The sequence below is a fragment of the Acanthochromis polyacanthus genome, chromosome 12 (assembly GCF_021347895.1).
Source record: "Acanthochromis polyacanthus isolate Apoly-LR-REF ecotype Palm Island chromosome 12, KAUST_Apoly_ChrSc, whole genome shotgun sequence".
Classification (NCBI taxonomy): domain Eukaryota; kingdom Metazoa; phylum Chordata; class Actinopteri; family Pomacentridae; genus Acanthochromis; species Acanthochromis polyacanthus.
The window spans coordinates 27606210-27632056 of record NC_067124.1 but is presented as its reverse complement, the minus strand read 5'-3'; the positions used below and the strand labels follow the sequence as shown (position 1 = coordinate 27632056).

General features: G+C 39.7%; 1 protein-coding gene across 10 annotated transcripts in view; it reads right to left on the bottom strand.

Annotated features, from left to right (window-relative positions):
* The window catches only part of syngap1b (synaptic Ras GTPase activating protein 1b), a 186565-nt gene that overhangs the window by 88252 nt on the left and 72466 nt on the right, over positions 1–25847 (bottom strand). Inside the window, exon 1 of one of the 10 annotated variants that reach the window (XM_022199615.2) lies at positions 1351–1588. The exons of the other annotated variants lie outside the window; for them this stretch is intronic. The gene's annotated coding sequence lies outside the window, so the exon portion shown is untranslated. Of the gene's footprint in view, positions 1–1350; positions 1589–25847 lie in introns of those variants that run through there. 10 annotated transcript variants of the gene reach the window in all.

Genomic DNA, 25847 nt, shown 5'->3' with positions numbered 1-25847 from the left:
AAGCACCAGCCAACAGTCCAACCATGACACATTTTGACTGCTGATCACAAGTTTCTCTACTCTACATGAACAGTAAGAGCCAAGCTGGCAGTTCACCAAGATTCTGGACAATCCTTTGTACTCTCAAAGCTGATTTGCTTGGCAAAACGGATTTGTGAATTTCAGAATCCACAAGCCACCATTAAAAAAAACTAGCTATTTCTCTGCCATTTCTTTTTCCAATGATGCAGCTCAACATATTTTATCACTACTGTTTCCTAAAATTGATTTTTATAAGTTGACATTTCATTCAAATCTTGCAAAAGTAACTCTCATGCTGGGTTAAGAGAAGTGACTAATATAATGTCAGTTTTGGACAATATTGATAGTGGCATTTCTCTGCTATTTGCCGTTACTCTTAATGTTGTGTTTTGGGAGTCGGAGGTAAACTTTTGAGCAGCAGAGCTTCATTCTGAGCTGTCAATCAACTGCCTGCCGATTGCTTTTGCCTTCGCCTCAGTGGGAAGTGAAAGGGAGGAGTGAGCGAGTGTCTTTCTGCTTCTCTGCAAACACACCTACTGCAGCTTTAGCACAAAGAAATGAAAGGTCTAATTTTGGATGTGGCTTGTGTTTCTTGTGAGAAATATTTGATTTTTAGAGCAAAGGGAAGAGAGTACAGTCTGATCTGATTTAGCAGGCTTGTCATGGTACATTATTTACTGTAATTTTCTCCACAGTGCAGCACAAGGACATCAGGAGCCCCTAGATATTTAAACCCCCAAAAACCAAACAGGGCTCCACACATTTCATTGAGCTCTCAGTTGTGGGAAAGAGCTGCAAAGAAATATTGACTTCATCATCGAACAAGCACCATAAATGCGGCTTTATAGCAGAGCTTTTGCTTGATTATAGCACTGCATGAGAAGAAACAGCAGATGGGAGGCAGTGGACTATTTGTGCTCTTGCACTTGACGACAAACTCACAGAAACACAGAGAGAAAAGTGATGTCATTGTACGAGAGATGAGTGCAAATGGGGTGAAGATCAGAGCTACATTTACAGCGGACTTGGAGACGGCTTTCTATGTCTTATTTGAAAGTGATGTCAAAAACTGATTACCAGAATTAGACACTGGGCATTGGCAAAACTGAAACGCCCACTCAGAAAACATGACTGCTAATATGAAAGGTGCACTCACAGTCAAAGATTATCACCGTCTGTGGAATTTGTTTTCTATCTTGTAATTACAAAACTGCAATTTTGGGGGGCATAATCATGTATTTCTGTAATGACAAAGCTATTTTGTAATGAGCTGGATTTGCATATATATGGATTTGTGCGCAACAACAGTCAAATAAAAAGATGTCCTACCTAGATGAGGTGGGGCTCTTGTGCTTTGTGTCCAAACTTCTAGAGACAGCGTCTCTGCGCTTCCAGTGTACAGTACGTGACCCCACAGTGAGCTGATGCCAGCACAGACTGGAGGTGCATTCACTGACTTCAGCCTGTATCCCACCGAGTCTCTGTATTTGTTTGCTGCAGCTCCGCAGATTGTGTTACATTCCTTCAAGCATCGACACTTGTTCTGAACCGATACTCCAAAAGCACACAGTGATATTAGCGTCTATAAATAACTGAGCACAAGTGTTGGTATATCTGAAAACCGCACCTGCCAACAAGTGTTATGACACACATGCATTTGTCTGACCGTCTGATCGGCGGGTAAGCATCCTCTGGCGGCTTTATAAGGCTGTGTTCAAGTTCCAGACAGAGAAGTATTGCTCAAAAAGTCAGCGCTCAAATCAGCCTAGAAAAAAAAAAGGAATCAAGAGGACTTAAGCTAAAGCAAAGCCAGGGAAATCAATTCCACTACAAAAGCCCAATATGGCAAAAACACTTCCATGTTGCAACTGGATGAATGTTGGCCCTAAATCAATCTGTGACCTTTAAATATTTCATGGACAAATAGGTATATGAATAAATGATGCCTACCTCCACTACCAAGGCACCTGGAAACAGGGCTCCTTCAAGATAGCTGGATATATCCCAGTTAGTGAATACAAAAAGGAACTATAGTGATCTCATAATAAATTTACGTACAATTCTCTATACAAATATCACACAAAATTATAAACTATAGATTTTATATAATATACTAAGGAAATATTATAGCATAGCAATATTTAGGAGATAAAAAATACCATCAAGTGCAATATGGTGACCATAAACTCACTACTGAGCATCACAGACACACTAGACGTCCCTAGATTATAGGAATATTATTAGAAGTTTTCTGCCACTACAAACACTACTAAGAAAAAAAAATCACAGAAAGTTCAACTATTGTAAGTGGCCTGTTGTTGGGAGGATGTCCTTTCAGGTAAAATAGCAACTGCAGGCCTTTACTTTTCTCCAAAGTGCTGAATTTACCTTTGAGGTGACCCAAAAATGCCACACTGATAAGAGTACAGGACGACAGTTATTAAGTAGGCCACTGTTCGTTATCTCGCATCTTCAGACTAATTAGTGAGAGGTAAAACGACGGGAAAACAAACACTCCCAAAGCCAGCTGAGTGTTATAATTTCACACTGAGGCACTGTTCATCCTCCCCCCGCCTCCCCCCGGCAGCAGCAGCCTGCTTCTTTAGCTCCGGCAGCAGCGGCTGTTCCGCGGCGGGCAGTCCGGATGAGAGCTCCTCCTCCCCGGCCTCTCCCTGTCCTCTCTCCCCGGTGCCCTCCGCCCCGACCCTGCACTCGCAATTCCGGTGACCGACGGGAGATCCGCTGAGGCCAATTCCTCTCATCTTTTAGACGGGCAATGTTTCTGCGATGTTCTCCTTAGTGGCTGTCCGCCTTGCGCATGCCAGAAAAAAGAAATAAACTTGCCGAAGATGGAGAGGGTGAAAAGGTTTTTTTTAAAAATGCGTCGGTGCCTCGGGACTCTGGAGTTTAGTTGCAATCAGAAGCTCGGTGTGCACGCAGATGGGAAATGAGCTGCCTGTCTGGAGGGGCAGCCATGTGTGCGCGCGCGTGCACGTGAGAGAGCGCGCCAGATCCCATGTGTGCGTGAAAGGAGCGGTGCGCGGCGGTGCGCAATAGGTCCTCGTTTCTGTATGTGCGCCAGCAAACGCGCGTCGCTCTGATGTCTACTGCGCCTCACCCCCCTCCCTCTCTCCCTCTCCTCCTGATCGGACCTTCCCAAGGAGCAGCAAAGCAGGAAAAATTAAAGCTTCCAGTGAAATATGTGGGCAAACATCAGCCCGGAGTGGAGAGACTGGAAAGAAAAATAACTGAGCCAGAGAATAAAGTAATGCAAAAACTGCAGTGCCTACAAACTGAACGTATGCCAGCAGCTGACAGGCTGCACAAGCACAGAAAAAAAATGTGATGGCAACTTAGTCCCTCGTCTTCCTTCCCACCAAACGGAGGTTCATCCTCAAGTAATCCGCCTGGCAAGCGATGGATGTTGTAGTGTCTCCTGTCTGCTGCCTGGACGGATTATCCTGCACAGGTGGACAGCAGCACAGTTTGGGGAGGGAGCAGCAGTGCACTGATACCCTGTGCTTCAATCTCCCTGCCTCCTTCGCTCTCTCTATTCCAGTAGTAGAGAGAGAGAGAGGGAGAGGAGGAGAGGGAGACGTTTAGAAGGGGTGGGGCTGGATGGGTCCCTGCTGGGACCTGGAGGGATTTTAAGCCCCTCTTCACTTTTTTTTCTCCTCCTCCTCTCTCACTTCTTTCTTTCCGTCTTTTCTTCCTCTCCCCTTCAGCCTCCCATTCCTTTCTGTTTATCTCTCACCTTCTGCACACACAGCACAGTGCGAAGTTCAGAGCCGAGGGGTAACTGTGTGGGAGGCATGCAAGCATGTTATTACTCACACAATACCTTGCACAAAGCCCAGTCCCAACCACCTGCCCCTGTAACACTTGCTACACACCCACAGGCGAGTTATGACCAGTCAGAATTAGAAATGACACTGCTAATTTCTCAGACCTTACCCGACCCCTGCTGATTTCCAACAAGTAATGCCAGCGAGCCAATAGTTCAATTATTTAAATCTAACAGGTACTTTTCTTTTTACTTCTCGGTGTATCTGATGTTGAGCACTTTTTTAATTTCAGCCTTAACAACATCCTCATTGATTGGGCTTTCAGCAGTGATAAGCAATCAGCACTTCCACAGGGGTAAAGGGTATCTCAGATCTGTTTCTATGACAACTGTGGCTTTGAAGCAACTTTTTTAACCGTCATTTTATTATGTCACTGTATTGCTACTGTACTCACTGCACCCTTATCGCTGCAAAGATAGAGAAATGGATAAAAATAACATGACCTCCATGTAAGTGGTGGATGGATATGTTCATTCAGGCTCCCTCCCACCTTAGAAACCGTATCTACAAGAGGTTAAACTGACTTTATGAGGGTTTAACATTATGCTCATGTGATCTTTAAATTGAAAATACAAGGTTGAGGCATTTCAACATTTCAGCTACTTTATCCCCATAGTTGTCTTTCTCTCTGTTGTCTTGCCTCCTTCCTCTCTTTCTCTGTAGCTCTCACTCTAACACTGTCGGCTCTATAATTATTTCCATGGTTACCATTAAGGATGTGAAGCTAAGTCTGATGTACTATGGTAGTAATCTTTTCCTCTCCTCCGCCTGCTCCTTCTGTCCTCTCTGCTCATCCATCGCTTCTTCTTCTTCTTATGCTGCGTTGCTACGTGAGTCTCCGCAGCCTTCTACTTAAACCAACATTTAATTTGGAAGCTTATGCAACTCGGTACATGCACAAATTTATATGTATGTATTCCATATGTAAGCAAGTCATGCAGTCAATCTGTCCCCAAAAAACATGAATCATAACGTGTTGTACTGCTATAGGTGCTGTATGACACTGTAGGAGGCTTGTAGCTGCACAACAAGGTTTGATGATGTGGGTTCAGTCTGGTTCATAATGTTTAATTCCTTAGCAGTAAGTAGAAATGCAGTACGAAGCCCCCCGGTTACATTGGTGGGAAAAATGTTACTCCACAGCCACAAGTTAGTCATATGTAAGAATTAGATAATTAGGTGGTGGCCACAGCTTTATCACTGCTTGTCCATGACTTTCATTATCGCCATGTTTTCATGACACTTTTTATGCGTAATAATGGAAAGCGAAAATCTGAAAGAATTTCTAAAATTTTGTAAAAATGTTTTTCATTCACCCGTGACAGTTTTTGACAAAGTTAACTGTCAAAAAGATGATTTATGGGAGATGGAAACACCTTTATCAAATAACTTGTGACGCAGTAAATATTTGATTCAATCACTGATCAGCTGTTGACTCCAGACAACATAAAACATGGGCTCTATTCCAAATCGCATACTTTTTACTGTAAGTCCGTACTACAGCTGCTCTTACAAAGTACGCTGGGTTGCATGCAATATGCACACAATATAGTAAAAAATCCTTGTATTTCTGGTAAATCTTTTTCTGATACACAATGTAATAATGTAGTACAGATATTGGAACACAACCATGTCAATACCAGCTGACTTGGAAAAATTATTACAAGTTTGCCAAGTGGAATAATTCCTGAAGACTTCTCTCCATTTTTCTGTCATAGATGGCCAAAGTTTGTTGGTTTCCTCATCTTCTTTGAGGATTTTGAGTGGTTGGCAAGCAACTAGTTTTGTTTCCATGTTCTTCCACTCTGTTTATTACAGTCATGTACAACATAGCCTATTCTGGCAACACTTTGCAGTCAAGTTTATTTGGTTCAAATCAGCGCATGGAAGAATGGCTAATTTGCATTTTCTTTTTTAAGTCTTGGAAATATGGCATAAAAAAACAAACAACACGAGGAAACAGAAGTTGCATGTTGTTGCTTCAATGAATAAATGGTTGCTGTCAGGTGGCTAGCGTTGGCCGTATGACACGACATGGCGACCTCTATAAGGCTCTTTACTGTGACACACATGCAGTGTGCAAATCAGAAGGTGCACACAGAGAGGTTGCTGTACTGTCGAGTCAAAGAAGAGAAAAGTCACAAAATTCTTTATGGGCTAAGGACACCAAACTGCAGGATGAATCCCTCCAACTCCTATAATTCACATAATAGTCATGGTTGACAGAACAAATTAATTTACATTTTCTTTTCTGGAAATTTATTTGCAATTTTTTCTTAAATTTTAAAGACACTTCACTACACCCTGCAGTGGAAAAATAGCCCTACACTTACAATCCTACCAAACCACAAAGTGACCTTTTAATTCATAGTTTTGAATTACTTACACAAGTTATCTTTGGACAGAACCAATCTTGATGGTTCCCTGGTTTCAGTCTATATGTGGGAATTATCTTCATACACAGATGGGGCATCAAAATGCTTTCACACAGTTTCTTTATTGACTAAAGTCAGAAGGTAAGAAATATCCAGTCTCTGAATGGGTGCCATATTTTGCTCCGAATTGTAATGAAAAAGCATTCTGACACTGTTGCTCTGATTTGTGCACCATTTTCTCCTTTGAAATGATAACTGAGGCTCATGAGTATCATACCATTTAGAGACAAAGTTGGACAAAATAAGCCTAATGCTCACATAGTGTAGTCCTAATTTATTGTGAAATTATTCAGGAGACTCCAGCGTTTTCATGTAAAGGACCATCTTTAAACATTCAAATAGAAATTCAGAGTCGTGAAAAATTCTGAATCTGACCCTGTACTCAATCCTGAAATTCAATTAAGTGATATATAATGCCTGCATTGAAAGGCTAGTATCTTGTTAATGTGATTCTTTAATATAGATTTGAGTCCAGACCCTGCCTAATCAGAGCTGTGGAATGTCTGCTTCTTTCCAATGAAACCTTCACATCATTCAGACCAGTGCAAATCAGTAAAAGCCTAAGTTAACTGTGGGTTCCCTTTTTTGCATGCAAAGTGAAATATTAGGAAATGACCGCATTATATTCAAAAGTAATTCTGTCTTAGTGAGAGATTTCTGCAGTTTCTTGCTCTTTCTTTATTTGTTCTCGGCTGCTGACGAACAACGTCTTACTTACTCATGTCATGACAAGGCTGAGCTACTGCTGCATTAATGATGATGCTAAAGGCGGAATTTTGTTTTCCCTTGTTAGACTATTTTGTTCATTTGTTTGAAACCAGTGGCTGCAAATACACTTTATTTCTTGAGGAAAAATAAGCCTTTTATCAAAATATTAAAAAAAAGATAACAGCCACAGGTTCAAGCCAAGTCTCAGACATTCAGTGCTTCCAATACATGACTTGGTCTCCTGCTGCCATGTCTACTGCATGTGGACTTCCCCCACCTCTCCGCTGTCAGTCCAAACTTGACCAAGTGCAATCAGCTCCAATTCCAGTGGAACCACTGCAGAGCAGACACCAGCTGGTAGCTGCCTCCATGTTTCAGATGGATAGATATCGGGTGGTTTGTGCTGACAGGAGAGGAAGGAACCACTAGAGTTGTAACAGGAAACACACTGTGACAGTCAGACTCCTGAAGAGCTGGACGAGAAAATGGAAAGATGGGAGGGGGCCCCGGGTGTTGCAGCATGAGAAGCACTACTGAGAAAGTCGTGTATTCTGTGACAGGATGACGGATGGTTGAACAAGGAGGACAGGACTATACATGTGCACACTGCCATCTTGCTGGGCTTAACGCCAAAGCGCAGTGACAATGAGGACTGGAGTATGCAGGTGTGGAATGGGCTGCCATGTGCAGACAGGCAGTTTCCTTCCCTTTAGGTCTTCACCTGGCCAGAAGGAATGCCTTGATCAGTTTGGCTACACCCTTGATCGCATGTCATTCAGAATTTTCATGGAACAATCCAGTCCATCATGGCTGCCTATTTTCTGCCAGAATAGAATAGAATAGAATAGCCTTTATTGTCATTGTACCAGGTACAACGAGATCAGGATACCAGTTCCACTCTTGTATCTAGAGAATTTACTGCTGCTGTCTAGTCTCAGACCGATTCAACATGGTACTGCTGGCTGCAATGGGACCAATGATGTGGTCATCAAGACAACAGTGTTCTAATGCCAAGAACATAATGGAAGGCTGTGCACTCTACAAGGTCTAAATGCAGTGCCCTAACTGTGTTGATGTTTTTATGCTCCATGTTTGGGATAAATTTTAACAATAGCAACCCATACTCTACTGGAATTATACAACAGCAAAAATTAAGTCAAAAGCAATAAAAAAAGAAAACAAAGAATAATAGATTGCTGAACAAGTTGGTCTGTACCACTGTAATTGAAAGCTAAGCTGAAAGTGGTTGTCTGAGGATGTTGGCTTTTCATAAACAGATGAATGGCACCAGATGAGGTATTCCTTCTGCTGGCACTACTCATTCATTTTCACAGCATCGAGACCTTTCGAATTACAGTAAAAGACAAACACTTTAGTTAAGATGTGGTGACTACAGTGAGGTATTACAATGTCTATAGCAGCCTGTCAGGATCACTGGATGCTCAAACTGAGGACTGTGTATGAACTTGCAGCATTAAATGAAAAAATTCCATGAAAAATGTTCTTCTACATCATGCATTTTACAAGAACACATTTTTTATAACATGCATTACTGTTTTAATCACGTTTACGTTTCCTAAATGTGTCAACGGGAACCAGCATCCCAACGGATAGTTTTATTAACTTGTACTGCTATTAATGATAATATTTACTGGATGCTGACTCTTTTCTCTTGTTAATACACAGAAATAAACTGCACCAATTTCTTGGGTTAACTGTACGCATTGCATATGATGCTACAATTATATATAAAGGGCATTTGAACGAGTAACCACTAAGAAAAAAAATCTCCTTACTGAGCAGACTACTAGAGTCCTTTCAGTGTCTGCTGGTACAATCAACTGAAGAACTGATCAGTGAACTAAAACTGATTTTAACGAGCCAATGGAAAATAAAATTATCTAAGTTCCATATGCAACCATTTTGGTTGCAGTCTGGTGCCCGGTGTGTCAATCATTTCAGACCAGAATGTCAATCAAATAGCCAAGCCTTCAAACTCTTGATGCCTTATATAGAATTAATTCTAGAAATATTTTCAGATGGACCACCACATCTTTGGCTTTGGTCAGGGAAATTAACAAACGAATCCTAACAACCTGTGGAAAAAAATTCTTTCCTTGACCTCTCATGAAAGGGTTTTGAATTGGTGTCTATGGAGTCAGGGCTTTTTGGAGCCACCCCCTGGTGGCCCTCCTGGTATTGCAGGTTTTGACACTTCCAGGTTGGCTTCACTTTTTAGTGCCAGTTTCTACGTTCATCTTTCTTATACAGTCTATGGTCAAACCCTTTTTAAGCAAGATTTGGGCGCAATACATTTGTTATACTGCTCAGAAAAAAAGAGTTCTCTCCTCTAATCATGGTTGCTTTGTATCCACTGAGGTTTGGACTTTAATATATTGCAGAGAAAAATGAACCCATGGCGAGTAAAAATGTGACAGGAGCCAATTAAAAAATGCCTAGAAACTTGTTTCGTGTTCAGAGGGCTAAACTGGGCTGTTAAGTCACGCATAATGAAGGGAACGGCTACTTTAATTGCCATCCCAGGACAGTCTGAGCTCAGACACTTCCAAGATGCTGATGGCAAGAGCCACCACACTGACATTCAAAACCACTGTTCAGAAAATCTATGGGTGATGTCACAGAGGGCTTGTCCATCTTTGTATACAGGAAGGGTTGCATTTTGCACACTGAAGTGTCATTTCCAACTGAACACAAGCTTTTGAAGTATATGATAGCTGCTTTAGGGTTTAGGTTCTTATTCAGTTTTGCTGTGGTTGAAATGGAGATGCAACAGAAGTGTGGTAATGCTGCAAGGCCCAAAAGTCCAGTTGTGTCAAAAGTGGCAGCAATGGTACGTCCTGTTTATATTACTTGACAGAAGAATGATTCTGTCTTCCTATGCTACAGACACGGCTATAGCATTTCAGAGTGTCAAGTCCGGCCTTACATATCTACAATACTGTTAAATACTTTAAAGTAAGCCTGACTGATTTACCCAGCAGTACACTGTCCCATTTTTTTGTATTTTTGTAACAGATTTGTTTTCGATACCATCCTCAGGATCACATTAACAGTAGTCACAGGCTTTCCATTATTTTGCCCTAAATTTCCTATTTCTCCCTGCCATCCTGCAGATTCAAAACAGGCCATTTCAAAATAAAAACCCACATTTTTAACCTTTAAAATGCTGCCACCTGCCAATGGTGCACCAACCACCCACACAATCACATCTCTGTAGCTCTTGTTTTCTGCCATCCAGTTATTGCAAAGTCATTTGTGAATCATCAATGCTCGCCAACTGCCGCTGTGCCAGAGGATGTGGAAAGATTTGAAGAGGTGACTATCAACTCCAGTGATGCCAAGTCAGTCCTCAGGTACATTCTTGTGGGAAGCAATCTTCCCAAGTGAGAAAGAGCAATCTGCTAGAGGGAGTTATATAGCCCTTATTCTACAGTCTGAGATTGACTGTTGGGTAGGCCTAATGGGTGCAATCAGTTTAGCTGTGCAGTTTGGACATTATCTGGGGCTTTCATAATAAACCTCATGATTTCATGTGTGTTTTTGTTGGTCACAGCTTCCATGATGCTTCCTCTGCTGGTTGTTTTTTTTTTCTCGAGACTCATTTTGTGACCTATTGATCTCTGAGCCAAGTGAAGACAGTTGCTTCTTCAATGCATCATATCACAGTCAGGTGAACTGTAGGAAAACTGAAAGCAAAATGAAGACCTGTGCTTTCTAACTGATCTCATCATGGTTTTTCTTAGCTCAGAATGGACCTTTGGGTTGTGACTACACGACAGTAAGTACGACCGGTCCAAGTACAGTAAAGGCAATGAGTCTGTGTTGCTTTATTTGACAGGAATCTGTGCATTTTATTTGCATTTCTGGCCATTAAATTTTAAAAAATGACAGTCTATGCTTGAGTGAGTGACACCCAAAATGGTGAAAAATATGAGTTGCTTTTTTATTCTTAAATCTTATAATTTTGGTGCTGGGGATTTTTCTTTGGTGTGCCAAAAAAATCTTAGAATCAGTAAAAACCCTGCATGTGACATCCGTGGGTTTGAAAAGCATGTTACATTTAAAAAAAACAAAAACAAAATTGCACCATTTATTAGAGCCAGACACTGCAAAAACAGAATGAATCGGTGGATTTTCAACTTTATGGTGGCCCTTAAACTAATTATGTGTGCTGTAGACGTCTGTTTGGAAATTGACCAAATCTGAGCTTAAAATTCACGATATCTAAATTACTTTATCCTACACGTCTCAATTAAAAATTGGTCAAAAACAAATCATCAACATCAGAGAAAATTGTGCGCTATTCAATGTAACTGAAAAGTCAAGCCCGATTCAGCTGCGACCGACAGCCACGTGACACAAATTCAGAGACTTCGCAAGTGAACTGCAGGTTGTGTTTACATAAAAAGACTGAGAGCAGAATAAAAGATGTGTGATCAATAAAATAAATGCAACATGGCTCAAAAACAGTATACAGAGGAGCAAATTGTTTGCAAGTTGTTGGAAGATACATTCAACATGGTGAAATATTTTTGTAGGGTTGATATTAAAAACATAGTTTGGAGAGTTTGTAAAACTGTGAACGGCAAAAATATCTATAGTGTGTAATTTTTTTCCAGCTAAAAAATGTTGGTAGCACTTGTGGGGAGAGTTAAAAAAATCTAATTTATGGCCTTATAGCAACCTCATATTGCACACGAGACATTTCTGAGTTAATTTTACTTTGAGCCATGACTGTGCTGTTTCAAGAGAGATACGACTCTATATCGTGGTGAAAAATGAGGCCACAGGGAGTAAAAATGTGTCAGAAGCAACAAAAGCACCCATAAAGTACTTGGGGTTCAGAATTAAACCTGTGAGGACAGCGAGATCCTTATGAAGGTTGCAAAAAACTTTCGTGACGAGGTGTGAACCACCAGCAAGGCATTCTTGGCTTTGCCATTTTCTCAATACACATACACACACAAATAGGCAACTTATGAGCGCTCACATATGTTAAACCTGCCATGAACATATTGCTGGCTTTGTCACATCCGCCTACACATGAATTGGAAATGAACCACTTGCAGGAATGCTGTACTGCATGTACTGTAAAAGGCATTGCACAGACCGACCGTGCGTCCTCTTACTTTGTAGCGAGAGCTTCACTGATGCCACAATGCTGCCAGGTAAGGATATGAACACATAAACAGCTGATGCCTATGGAAATATTTCAGGCAGAGACGCTTGTGGAATTGAGCACTAAAGCACACACACACACACACACACACACACACACACACACACACACACACACACACACACACACACACACACACACACACACACACACACACACACACACACAAAGCCACATCTTACTCCGGGGTGAAGAAGACTGTGTGCATCAGCACAGAACAGCACTGAGCCTTGAGGTGACAGTGAGACACAGAGCTGGTGCTGGCCTGACTCCCTCCCTCTCTCACAATCCTCACTCTTTCTAATTTTATATCTCTCTGCTCTTTCACTCTCTGTCTTTTAATTTCTCCTCCCACTAACGCATCCCCACCTCCTGCCTCCCTCTCCCCCAAGCTGCATTACACTGCTGTGTGCAGATATTCAATTAAAAGGCTGTTGAGTATAAACTGAAAAGTCTAACACACACACACATACACACGCACGCACAGAGAGATCACCAGGGAAGAGAGGGAAAGGCAGATGCAGATTAATATCACACACTAGTCGGAGCAGAGGGATGAGATCTTGAGATATTTGTCATTGAGACGCAATTGGATTTATGTGATAACTGTATGTGGCTGGAGATTTTATCGCAGGGTTTTCTTATTCTTAATTGTACTGCAGTGAAGAAAAGAAATGTTTCAGTTTTCTCTTTGTTTTCTATCAGATGAATTCTCTGTGATAAATCTATTTTCAAATCAATCCAAAAATAAATGGCACAGGCAACTGTCTCTGTTGTTGGGTGTGATTTGCTGTTTTATTTACACTGGAGTCAAATTCAAAACACATTTTTCTCCTTTAAAGCCTGGAATCAAACCTAGGATAGTATTTATCACTGCTTAATTTTCTATAATCTTGCAAAGCCACACAAACACATTCATCTTTTAGGAAGCAAGACTTTGTTTTCCCAACAATTTGAAGAAAATAAGAAGGGACAGATGTTTCTCTGGACAGATTCTAAGGAGTCCAATGATGAATTCTGCAGCATATAGCATCCTAACTGCCTCACTGGAGATGCATTTCTCTGCTTTGTTATCAGTAGGTGACTTACTTCTTTGGCAGACTGCCCTGGTATTGACCCGCAGCTCGTGTGTTCATTAAAGCAGTGGTAGGCAAGAGTCTATAGGGCAGCAAAAGCCAGGTGTTATCTAACAGTCGCCTCCTGTTTGATCTGCAGACTTTGGTAAAATTCTTCACAGGGACAGTTTAGTTCACAAAAGCTCACTATGATTAGTTTGAAGGCGCCTCCCGCAGCACTATGTGTCCTCTACAAAGTCAGTGCAGAATGATCATGATTTCTCTGCAGGGATCCAATCAATACATTCTGAATTCAAAGTGAAATGACCAGTCAGAGAATAAAAGAGAGGCCATTCTACTAAAATAGGGTTCCAAAACTCTTCTCTATTATGAATATTTTTATTCTTAAAAATGGTTTCAACTACACTGTAGGATGTGTGAGAATAATAGCAAAGAATTCTGCAAGTTGACCCACCAGAATAATACAAATTGTTTTTTTTATATGCGCAGTTTTAGAAAAAAATTCTCTCCTAAAACAAGTAAACTTTTCATACTATGTCCAGCTGTTCCCTTCCATCTCTATGGGCTTCAAACATTAGTTTTTGATAAAGAATAATTCATATGAGAAGTGGATTCACCTGCAAGGAAAATAGAAAACTGTAGCTGAGCTAATGCGTGATATAGCTTTTGCCTTAATTTATCTCTCTTGCCCCATTTGCTTTTTCATTCATGAATTATCAGTTCCAAAATTTACTACCACCGTAGGGCATGATTTGTGATGCGACTTATTAGTATTTCCCTCTGACAGTTTTATAATGTGCCTCAATGTAATACTGGTACAAGAGTTAGAAACGATCACACAACAAATCAAGACAGAAATTAATACAACCACAGTCACTTGCTACATAGTGGTCAGCTTTAAACTGACAGCTGCTGGAGATATTCAGGCTTATATTTGACTGCAAATCACCAGTTTTTGTACAAACCAGTACAGTGCCTTTACTCCCTCCCCATCATTGTCAGTCTTTTGAGAAACAGCTTACTAAATTTGAAACACTCCCTCATCACAATTCCTTAGTGAAGCTTTGAACAGTGAAGTTATGTCATTGCATCATAAGTGTGGTAACAGACTGATACAGCAAATTTCAATATGACCAAAAATTACAGCTAGACCTGGCTTTCATTGTACAGACATGCTAGAAATGCTAGTATGCTTCAAATGTATTCAGTTGTATAAATTACTAAACAATCAGTTTTGTTTAAATATGACATTTGAGTAATTATTCATCCAAACTGAAAACTGCTTTAGTGGTACAGTGGATTTCACCTTTAAGTACCATTAATGTAACAAATAGGAAAAAGAAATAATCACTTAAGAACAAACCAATCTTGATTTTGGCTTTTCACTCTCACCCCTTCCCTAACGTTTGACTGCGAATCATACTATTACAATAACACAATTTACACAGCATTTTTCAGTTGACATGAAGCTGGCAGTGAGGTCTTCATTCACAAAGTCCTTCCATCCAGCAGTTCTGTAACTGTGATTGCCAGTCTGACCACCGTGTCTTTGCCATTTTTCCACCACTTCCTCAAGTCTATTTTTACCCTTTTGTCAAGGCGGATGTATTGCAAACTTGCCAACAGCGCTGTCAAGGTTGTTGCACCTTGGTTTCTTTGTGCATCTCTACATCTACTTCATTGTACCACCTCAGTACTAACACTGCAGCTGTTCGCAACCTATTCATGATTCATACCTGGGTGGCTGATGCATTGCAGGGAGGTGGCAGGCAGATAAAGGCTTGAATAGGGAGTGCTCTGGGCTTGAAAATGGAGGATTTTTGTTTTAAATGGAGAACACCGTGAAAAGAAATACATAAATTAAAGGCATAAGTTTAACAATCATCTTTTCTCAATGAGTGTCCTGTGCCTCTGTGTTCAAACTGTGTCCAGTGCAGCCCAGCCTTATAACAAAATGTGTAATTGCTATGTTGGTCCACAATGTGAAATGAACTATTTACACAAAAAAGGGTGTAATATTATGAGATGCCTACATTTTTCAGCTACTCTTGTGGCGAGACTAGCACCCTAAAAGATTATGGAACCTTGTGTTCAGCATTTACACATTTATAATAAACCTAAATCTTGATCAACAACTGAAAAAGGACTTACAACAGAAGCAAACAGGAACTGATAAGGCATGAAAACACCAACTGAAAACAGAAGTAAATAGTGACTGAAAATTACTTAAAAATAGAGACTGGAAACAGGAGCGAACAGTGACTGAAAACTGAAAAAACCATGACTAAAAACAACTAAAAAAAAACAGAGGCTAACACTGATTGAGAATGACTTAAAACACAAACAGTGACTGAAAACTGAGACCAAAAACAGCAAATAAAAACAGGAGTGCAATGCTACTAAAAAAAAAAAAGACTGCCACAGCAATGGAAAATAGCAACTAAAAACAGAGACTTAAAACACAGACAGTCGAAAATGTAAACAGTGACTGAAAAGGACAAAAAAAGTTACCTAAAACGATGAAAAACAGAAGTAGCTCCATCTAAAAAAGGATGATAACAGCAACAAAAAACTCATGAAAACAGAACAAGACAGTGAAGGAAAACGACTAAAACCAGAACCCAAAAACATAAGTGAATTATGACTGAAAGGGACTGAAAAAGATAACTAAAAATGACAGAAAACCCAAGGAAACAGCGACTGAAAATGCAACAAAGTATTAAAAAAAATACATGAAGACAAATCCAGTCTGCTGGTAAAAGTCCTGTACTTTTCATGCAACAAAACCTGGGTAAATGCAGGGCAGTGAATGAGAAGCTCTCACTTGCAGCTGCTGTTGGAATGAATTTAAACTTTTACACTTCACCCCAAAACTCTTGAAGAGCTGTGAAGTGTCTGATAGTGAAAGGCTGGTTGTACCGTGTTGGGCTGGGCTGCCAGGTGTGAATGTCGGTGTGAAGCAGGGCATCACTAAACACGTGTACTCAGCAAAACTGCAAAATGATGCACACTGCAGTGAGAAAATGACTGCCATCTTGTCTGTAGGTACTACTGGTATGTGTTTGATGTGGACTAGTTTGAGTCCTGAGGGAGTTTAAACGTATTAAACATCTGTAGGAAGCAGTTTATTTCCCAAAAGAATATATGCAGATGTGCCAGAGCTCCATAATACCACCCCAGGGAAAACTGTCAAATGAGCTGATGTGGTGTGATGTGGCATATGTGAAGGCATGGCCGTCTGTCTGTTTGCATCTGCTGATGTCCGTTTGCACTGATGTGACTGCAAGTGTCACAAAGGCATTAAAACATTCATATTGCCACAAGGAAAGTATTATCAGACTAATATTCTGAAAATACAAATGAGAACAGTTTGTTTTGCCAACACATAATTAAAAGGATACTAATGAATGTCATTAGTAGATGAAATGAATCAAATACAGTAGATTTTTTTTTACCTTAAACTGTTCATTACCATTGACGTTTAATGTTTGCTGCTCATTCAAAGTTGAACAACAAAGCAAACACCAGGTTACATTGCAAATGCACTGCAGTCTGATCAACATTATTGATCTCTTCACATTGATTTGATATTAAAATAATCTTCATAGCCGATGTACATTATGCAATGACTTGTTCACTGTGCGACTACATTAGTGCAGCTGCTGGAAACATCTGCTTAGCTGGAACAGATGTCCACAAATACTATTGCAGCAATTTCATCGGGCACCTAAATTTGTAAATATTTAGCACCACCTCTAAAATGGATTTATACTCATCGCAGATAATCGCTGATACACTTTTTCACTTTAGTTTTGCTGTTGAATGTTGCTTAGCATGAGCCTCAGGTACGTAACCGTCACCACCTTTTTTTTTTTTACATCTTTAATACATGCCATTTATCAACAAGACTGTCACAGTTAGCAGTTCGACAATAGGGAGGGTGACTGTTTTACTGTCTTCCCCTTACAAGCAGTCAGCACACACCTGGAACGCCATCTCATTAAACAGTAAGTTACTACAGAAAATCTACACACATTTTCTGACACTTAACCTGAATGTCGGTTAACATCTTTTTAATCGATCAAATTATTGACAGCAACTAATTGAATAACAATCAATCATTTGCATTCCTATACCAACGCAACAGCATTAGTTGTGAACTAGCAGTTAAGTCAGTTTTTTTTAAACTACCTTGAAGGTAAAACAAAAACTACCACACCCAAATAATTCCTTTATGTCTACTGCTGTTGAACGACCTAAAACCAGGTAGTCATCCTGCTAACTTTAGATAATGTAACAGCTTGTTGTGTAACCTGCTCATATTTCTTTGATCATCTGACTTCAACTGAAATGATCATTTATTGAGCAAATTACACGCACAAGCAAAATATGTATTCAAGTGTCATGATTGACTGCTTTATCAGGACTACTTATGCGCATTGTACCAACCACCAGCTATATAAATCACTCCTTGATGTCAACTTGCATCGAAAGGAAATTTACATCAGTGAGAAGAGCACAGGCGAATAAAGAATGACAGAAAATCCTTTATTTGAACAAGGAAAAACTGCCCTAAATTTGGCAGAAATATTGCTTATATAGTCATCCATAGATGATAACAAATTGAGTGCCTGTGAGAAATAAATCAATATATTATGTCCAGACTCTCCTGAAGTGCCCTGTCTATTGGCTTTACTGATGGCATGTTGATCAGTCTAGCCATCCTCAGGCAAAAGCTCAAGGCCTTTTAAAAGTTTTATCCTTGAAGAAATTTCAAGGCATTTTCTGCTAAATACGTTGTATCTGACTGCAATGTTGAACTTTACAAAGCTGAATAATTATTATCTATTTTATTGTTCTGTGGACTCCCTGTGGGGTGTGTCCTTAATGAGGTCAGAGGTGAATTAATATAATGTGGATAAGAATATTTATCATCCCCATTTTTTTTCCAAGTTTCTATTAGAGAATTTGCATATACATGAATTGTTGACAGTAAAGGCAAATGGTAGCCATGCCAGTGTGCTGTTGGGGCATACAAAGGTAGCAGTAACACAAACATACATTTTTAGAGGGCAAACCTGCGAGTGTGTTCTGCATTACGGATTGAAATGTCTCAGAAATGACTTTATTTTATTACTGAGACAAGTTTGTGCTGTTGCAGAAAATAGTTTTGTTTGTCTTTTTTGAAAATTGAGCTGCTTAGTGTGGATAGATCAGTCTGAAGGGAATTTTCAAAGAATATTTGTGTACCATAGATTGTGCAGATCAACCAGACCCGAGAGCCTGACTATGTTTTACAGGTTGAAATTTTGGAATAATTATTACTCAAAAGTAGTAATCGAATCCTTCCAATCACTTTCATTTTGCATATGAATGGAGCACGGCATGGTTTTGCACATGCAACAGGTGTGAGCAGTAAGTTTTATGAGCCAGGATTCTCCGTCATGTTGTGCAATCAGCATCAGGACCTGTGTAATATGCTTTTGTGACCACTGGCAGGTGCACATGTGAGGCCACAAAGCAGCACCATGTTGAACTCAGCAAAGAACTCTGTCTAAAGGTCCAGGATGGCCCAACTTACGCACTGAGGATCATCACTGATGAAGAAAAATGGATGTATAGGTACAGCCAAGAGTCTAAACAGCTGTACATAGCACATGGTGGTGCACCATGATTTCATCCTACAGGGACAGACTGTCAAGGCAGAGCTCTGACATCCTGAGGTGTCAGAGGCAGAACATTTAGCGTGAACAACTTGAAATGCAGCATGATGGTACATGGGTGCTGCATCATGACAATGTGCCTAAACACAATGCATGGAAAACGCACTTTTTGACAGCACCAACACAATCGCTGCTCCCCTTGGGTCCTATTCACCAGATTCGCCTCCCTACAGCTTCTTCCTCATGTTGATGGATGACTGTATAGACCAAGTAAAGGAGGTCCATGTCCATGGTTGTAGATGATACTGAATATGGTTACAGAAGAACACTGGGACCAGTGTATCGCCACACAAGGACAAAACTTTGATTGATGGGCTAAGTTGTAAACAGTTACAGCTTTTGCTTTGCTTTTTTAACCACAGTTATAGGAATGCTGGTCAAGTTAGCATTCACTGTGCTACACTGAAGCTCAGAGAAACAACATCACCCTGAAAACTGTATTTGTTGTCAAACAAACTTGGGTTTATGTCAATATTTCTTACAGATTGCATCAAGTAAGACTGACACGTGTAGGTGATCATATAATATTGCATCAGCTCTAACTTTCTGAGTTGCAGTCATACCTTCCATGTTTGAGGATGGTTGCTGGTGAATTTTTCATTTTGCTTTCCATTTAAAACCATAAACCAAAACAACCTGACGACTTCTGCCAACATTTCAATACTACATTTTGCATTTAACAAAAGATTCTAAATAAGAATGATCCTTGCCTTAGCTTTCCACAAATGCCTTTAGTTCATCTTTCTGGTTGTGATACTAGTCTTTAACGCAACATTTCATTGTGAAACCAGGGTAAGAAATGTAAGTTTCCTACAGGAGGTAATGCACTCTCTTTGAAGACAGAGTGGTATTTCTCTTATGAGTTTGAAAATGACTTGTAACTTATTACTTTGTGCTTGCTTGGAAATATTTCAGAAACTCAGCTTGGTTGTAGAAATAGCTGTTGTAAAAATAAATGTACAAAAATCTCTCATACCATTCTATAGAAATTATTTGTGTGTTTATTTTGCTCCTCAACAGACACCATTTCCTCTATTTTCTATCTGTGGTTGAGAATCACTAAAGTAGCTCATCAGTGATTCACAGTTTTCACACCAGTTACATGCTATAAAGATCAATGAGTAAAGTCTGGTGTTTAAATTGTCAGCATCTCAGCACCAAAGCCACTAAGACATACTCCAGTAGAAAAATAATGATCCACACTTTATATATGATTCCATATGGATATATAGATACACTAATGGTATATTAAACCTGGACATATCAAGCACTTCAAGCACTGGGAAACAAAGTAGTGTTTAGGGAGTAGCCCTTTTACGGAGACTTAAAATTCTCTCATGGCAGATAGAAGCAGTCCCAATGGACCACACAGCTAACAGGATGCGGTGTGTGTGAGCTGACTACCACACCCGAAACTGGTTAAAAGCTGCAGCGCTGGAGAGCTGGACGCCCTTGTGTGCTGAGCTGGTGACCAGCTGTCACTCAAAATGAGGCCAGGCTTGCTTGCTTTATCTTGCTTTTTTTTTCCATTTCATGCATGTTGTTAAGGTAAGATAATATAGCTGACCGTTACATCACACCAGCCCACGGGGTCTATCACTCAGAAAGACATTTCATGTTACATAATCATTCCATTTACATACTGTTTTGCATAAAAATCTTAATGCATGTCGTTGGTCAGAGCACCCCGCAATATTATCTCAAAATGTAAGCTGTAAGCAAACACATTTAAGAAGGAAGTGACAGAGATCTGATTGTCAGCCAGGTGGTAAGAAGGGACTGAAATATCTGTTTTGTAATGTCACACAAACTTGATATCGCTCCAAGTGACTGACTGTAACCACCCACCCAAACACCGGAGGACGATTGATATCTGTGGTCCCCCGCGAGTGTCTCATCTCAGCTCAGAAAGAAAGACCTTGGATGTTCGAATGTAAAGCTCTGCCCTCACAGTCTTGTTTACATGTACTTGAATCTGAGTTTGAAGCTTTGATGCTCAGGTGGATAAAGTTCTTATGTTTTCTACAAAAAGAAAAGCTTTTCATCTTGTGCAGACCTGGAAAAGGTCATCTGTGGATTAAGTCTCAAACTGCAAATGTGGAATCAGGCAACAAACTGGTCCTTGTAGTGCATCTAGTTATCTGGAAAGATCCTGAAAAGAGGTGCCGGTGTTGGCAGTTTGACTATTTTGAGTTTGAATGTGAGCTGGAATTAATTCATGGTTTCTGCCTCTGTGTCCACAGACAACTGTGAATAGAGGTGCATGCATGCACCTCTATTCATTCTACAAATGTGAACTCGTGCCACAAACGTATAGTGGAAAAGGTCAACCTCAAAAAAAAGAGCTGCCTTGTTTACTTTGTCTTTCTGGACAACATGGAAAGTCAAAACTAATCAAAAAGTATGTGCAACCACGTAAAAAGCCCATATATACACATTTACAGATTTAGGTTTTTGTTTTGAGGGTCTCTTTGAATATGTTTACATCCTTTAATTCTCAAAAGAACACATTATTTCTTTCACATTGCACATTTTTGCAGCATCTCTTCTCACCCTCTTTCTGAAATACTCTGTTTAGTTCCTGTCTCTAAGGCAACCTTCCAAAAAGTGCACTCTGATTGGGCACCTGGCCTGACAAAAATGAAAAATTGAATATACATCTTAGGTCGGGGGATGTGAGTCTAGCAGAAGTGGCTCGACTGAGGACATAATCACAGACTGTGATGCAACTGCTTATTCTTAGTTTGAGGGTTTCGGGCCAAACAAGCTGTTGCATGGTGACGTAAATAAGTAACAAAAGAAAAGTTGGAGCTTTAAAGAGGCATTGTAAGCAGGTAAGGAGCAGATTTTTTCTGTGGGAAGGTATAAAAAAGAACAACAAGAATAGGAACAAAGATGTAGAATACAACACAAATCTAAACATGCATATGATTCACGAAATGAGCATCCAGTTAATTTTTCTGGCACATCAGTGGGGTGGCTGTGTGGACAGACAGGAGGGTCTCAAATGTTGGTCTCAAGCAAGCAACCCTTGAGGACAGGGGTGAAGATGAAATTTCCATCACACAGATCTGAAAACCATGAACATGCAGTGCAGAACCGTGCAAGCAGTTTAGTTTTGCAAAGCTTGAGTGCACCAGAAAAAGTGTGAGAGCTGCTGGTGACCAGAATGAGCATGCTTACATTTACTAAATAAAAACTAATTTGGGGGATGCTTTCCAAAAGTTTTCTTAAATATATATGTTTATGCAAAAAACACACGAGAACACCAGTCAGTTCAATTATCAAATTAATAATAAATACGGCAGCAGCCACAGAAAATCCAGTGTTGGCTGGGCTTTAAGCCTCATGCTATGAAATTGATTGCATGTATCTGTGGCTCAGTTGTACCACTAAATTGTGATTAGTTTAAGTCGAATCATTGCATAAAATTGCAATTGTAAAAAACAGTTACTGAAATAAGTACACTACTCAAATTGTGTGACTAATAATACCAAGAAAGACACAGTCAGTCAATCTCACTTTTGTGGTTTACTGTTTGGACAATTAGTATGAGCTATACTGAAAAGCATCTCAGCACATTATTATCTGCCACACACAAACACTGCAAAAGTGAAGAAACATACATGTTATATTTCTTAGTATATTCATAACAGACATAAACAGTCTGGACTTGGTTTGGTGTAACTCTCTCAAAGTTGTAAAACAAGTTTAGGAACAGGCAAAAACCAAAAACTCATTGCCTCAAAGGATTATCTCATAACTTATTTCCATTTCCAAACTGACACCAAGCCTTTGATTTAACTCTGGGTAGAAACCACAGATATAAGTTCCAACAACTTCCAAGGGCTAAACTTCTATGATTTATGATAATGACTCACTGTTTGCATATTCTAAAATATGGAATTCGCTGAAATATTCAATACATATGAAGCAGTTTAGCAAAGTGCAGCAGTACTCAGACAGTGTATTGATCCAGCCCAGTGGACATGCAGCTTTGAGACAAGCGCAGCACTCATTTTCAGGAGGCATCTGTGTCCATGTCCATCAAACGCCGAACACAACAGTGTAGCAAACCATTTGTATTCATTTTCAGTTCCAAAGGCAAGACAGCCAGATGATTCAGCAAATCTCTCCAAACACAAAGCCCGGCTTCTTTGGGGGAGATTTTCATTTTTCCCAGCAGCTGAAGGTCTATGAACTGTCAACCTGCACAGTAACACTGCTAGTGACGCAAAACGCTTAGTTTCTCATATCGCTAGAAGTAAACGCTTATCAGTGAGCTCCAAAGACCAAAGCGGCTAATTACACTGGTCTATATTACACTGCATTCTTCATTTTTTTTCTTTTCTTTATCCCTCCAACACAATAAAAAAGCAGAATTAAGTGGTAAAATATATCAAAATGACCCTTTGTCAATTTTCCCGGATCCAATTATATTAAAAAAAGAATAAGACTTCTTGAGATAGCTCGAAATAGAGTAAAAATGTATTAACTGCACTTAGAGCCTGACAGCCTGTCAGACCTTTCCAAGGACCTTAAAATCCACAGCAGCAGGCTCATTTCAGGTTGGCAGGTCTTTCTCATGTTGATGGAACAAGAGAAAAAAATGTGCAGGTTGCTATCTGAGGTAATTTCACTGCACATTAAGGTTGCGGATTTAAAAGGTGAACTGTAGCAAAGTGTCCCAAATCGAGGCCGAGTTTAAAAGAATACACGACACACTCGTGTAATGAAATGAAACCAGAAATATGCAAGTAAACTCCTAGTCAGAATGAAGCTTTGTGACATTAGAAGCCTAGAGTTGGTGCACTGTCAGCTGGGATGCAGGATCAGTGGCATTTCAATTTCATGCCTTCTCTCATACTTCACTGGTTTCATTCTAGGTGGCAAGGTTGTCATCTAGATTTAAGAGGCTAAATTTTGCCAATGAGTTACACTACAGCAAAAGCAACATATATGAAAATGACAAGTGACATTCTCATACACAAACATGTGCACACATATATAAGGAACACTGGTCAAAAGGTACTCAACTTACAAACTGTGGAGCTTTGCAAAATGAGCTCACCATAGCGGAAAAAGCAGATCCAGCTGTGAAAATGGGTTGAATCACTGCTGGATTTCGATTCAGCAAAATACGGTACAGCCAGAACTGATATTTGCTGCTTAATCCGTTGTGAAAAAATAACTATTAAGTAATTAAGGGCTTCACTACAATTTTGAGGTACTTGTATTTTACTTGATTATTTCAAGTATTCAAGTGATTATTTATGCTACTTTCTGCTTTCACTGGGAAATATAAAACTTTCTATTCCATCACATTTATTTGATGTGATCTTTTATAAATATGTTTTTTTAAAGCTCAAAATATAAAACACAATGAATATTAGATCAAGCTTTAAAATGCAGCACATAGTAAAAACTTCAGCCTGTGGTTTCCAACCTGTTTGGCCTCCTCCAGAAATCTGTGTGGAGCCACCATCACACTTCAGATGTCTATGAGTTAACAGCTCTACCAAATATTTATTTTTGCCTTAAAAAATCGTCACATTCTTTTATTTCAATACATGCACAAAATCTCAGTAAAAATTAAAGATGAGAGAAAATCAGAAATCCGATTTGCGTAACACAATTGTGTTTTTTGTTCTTTCTTCTCCCATTAATCAGGTTTTGATCTATCAGATTTATCTACTGTCCCTGTACATAAAACTAGATATAAAGCAGTTTTAACCTGCAGCAGCTGTTGATGCTTTACAATCAATAATCTTCTGATGCTATGTTTAATAATATGTTTGCTACTTTGACTACACTGCCTACTGGCAAATATCTGTAAAACAGTGATAACTTTAGCAGATCTGAATACAGTGATTCAGTGTAATTTTATGGTCAGACATTGTAGAAGAACAAATTATTACTTGTAAAAATACAGATTTCTAGTGTGGACATATTTATAAGTTTTGGCTTTTCTTTTTTTGTGTGTGTGTGTGTGTGTGTGTGTGGGGGGGGGGGGGGGGGGGGGGGGGGGTACACTGCTGTGTTGGTATTTTTAACCAGCAATCTGAATATTTTCTCCACTCCTGTGCTTTATGATCCTTTGGTACTGCCTTATAAATTTGAAGACAGTTCCTGAAGTGTCTGTAATGCAATGTGGCTGTAACATCATATTTGTAGATTCATTGTGCAATAAGAATCTGACAGAAAAATAAGACTTGATCTCGTGAAAGGTTGCTGTATTGTGCACATTTTAAATTCAGGTTACTTCATACAGCTATCGACTTCCAACACCAGATGCTTCAACTCAGGGGGTTTGGGCAGTTTAATAGTCAGTTTCAGACCAGGCAGAGCACAAAACACTCCAACAGTTTGGGTTTCTTGACATTAGCTTAATATCTGTAGGCAGCTGTAGACAACAATCCACACACAAGTTTAGCCCACTCCCACTGCCTCACCTATTGCAACCAGAGATGATGTAATGTCCACACAGTGTGCGACGTATGCAAGTTCTTGTGCATGCTGTATTAACTCATGATGTAGCAGACATTTTACACAGAGATTGAGATGTTGTGATTAACTCAAAGTATTTATATATATTGGGAAACAGAACGGTAAAATTATGCACAGGCCAAGAACATTATCTGGTTACAAGTGCAGTGTGGTAGTTTTAACTCAGCAACATGCAAATTAATTTCATTCTACCCTCAGTGGAAATACCCAACAATAGTGTCTGAAAAGACATTTACAGAGGACATGAAGATTTTGTGTTTATTTCAAAGATGACAAAGAAAATCGTGCCTTCAACACAGAAGCTAAAAAGTTGAGTTGTTGGGAGAAATCAT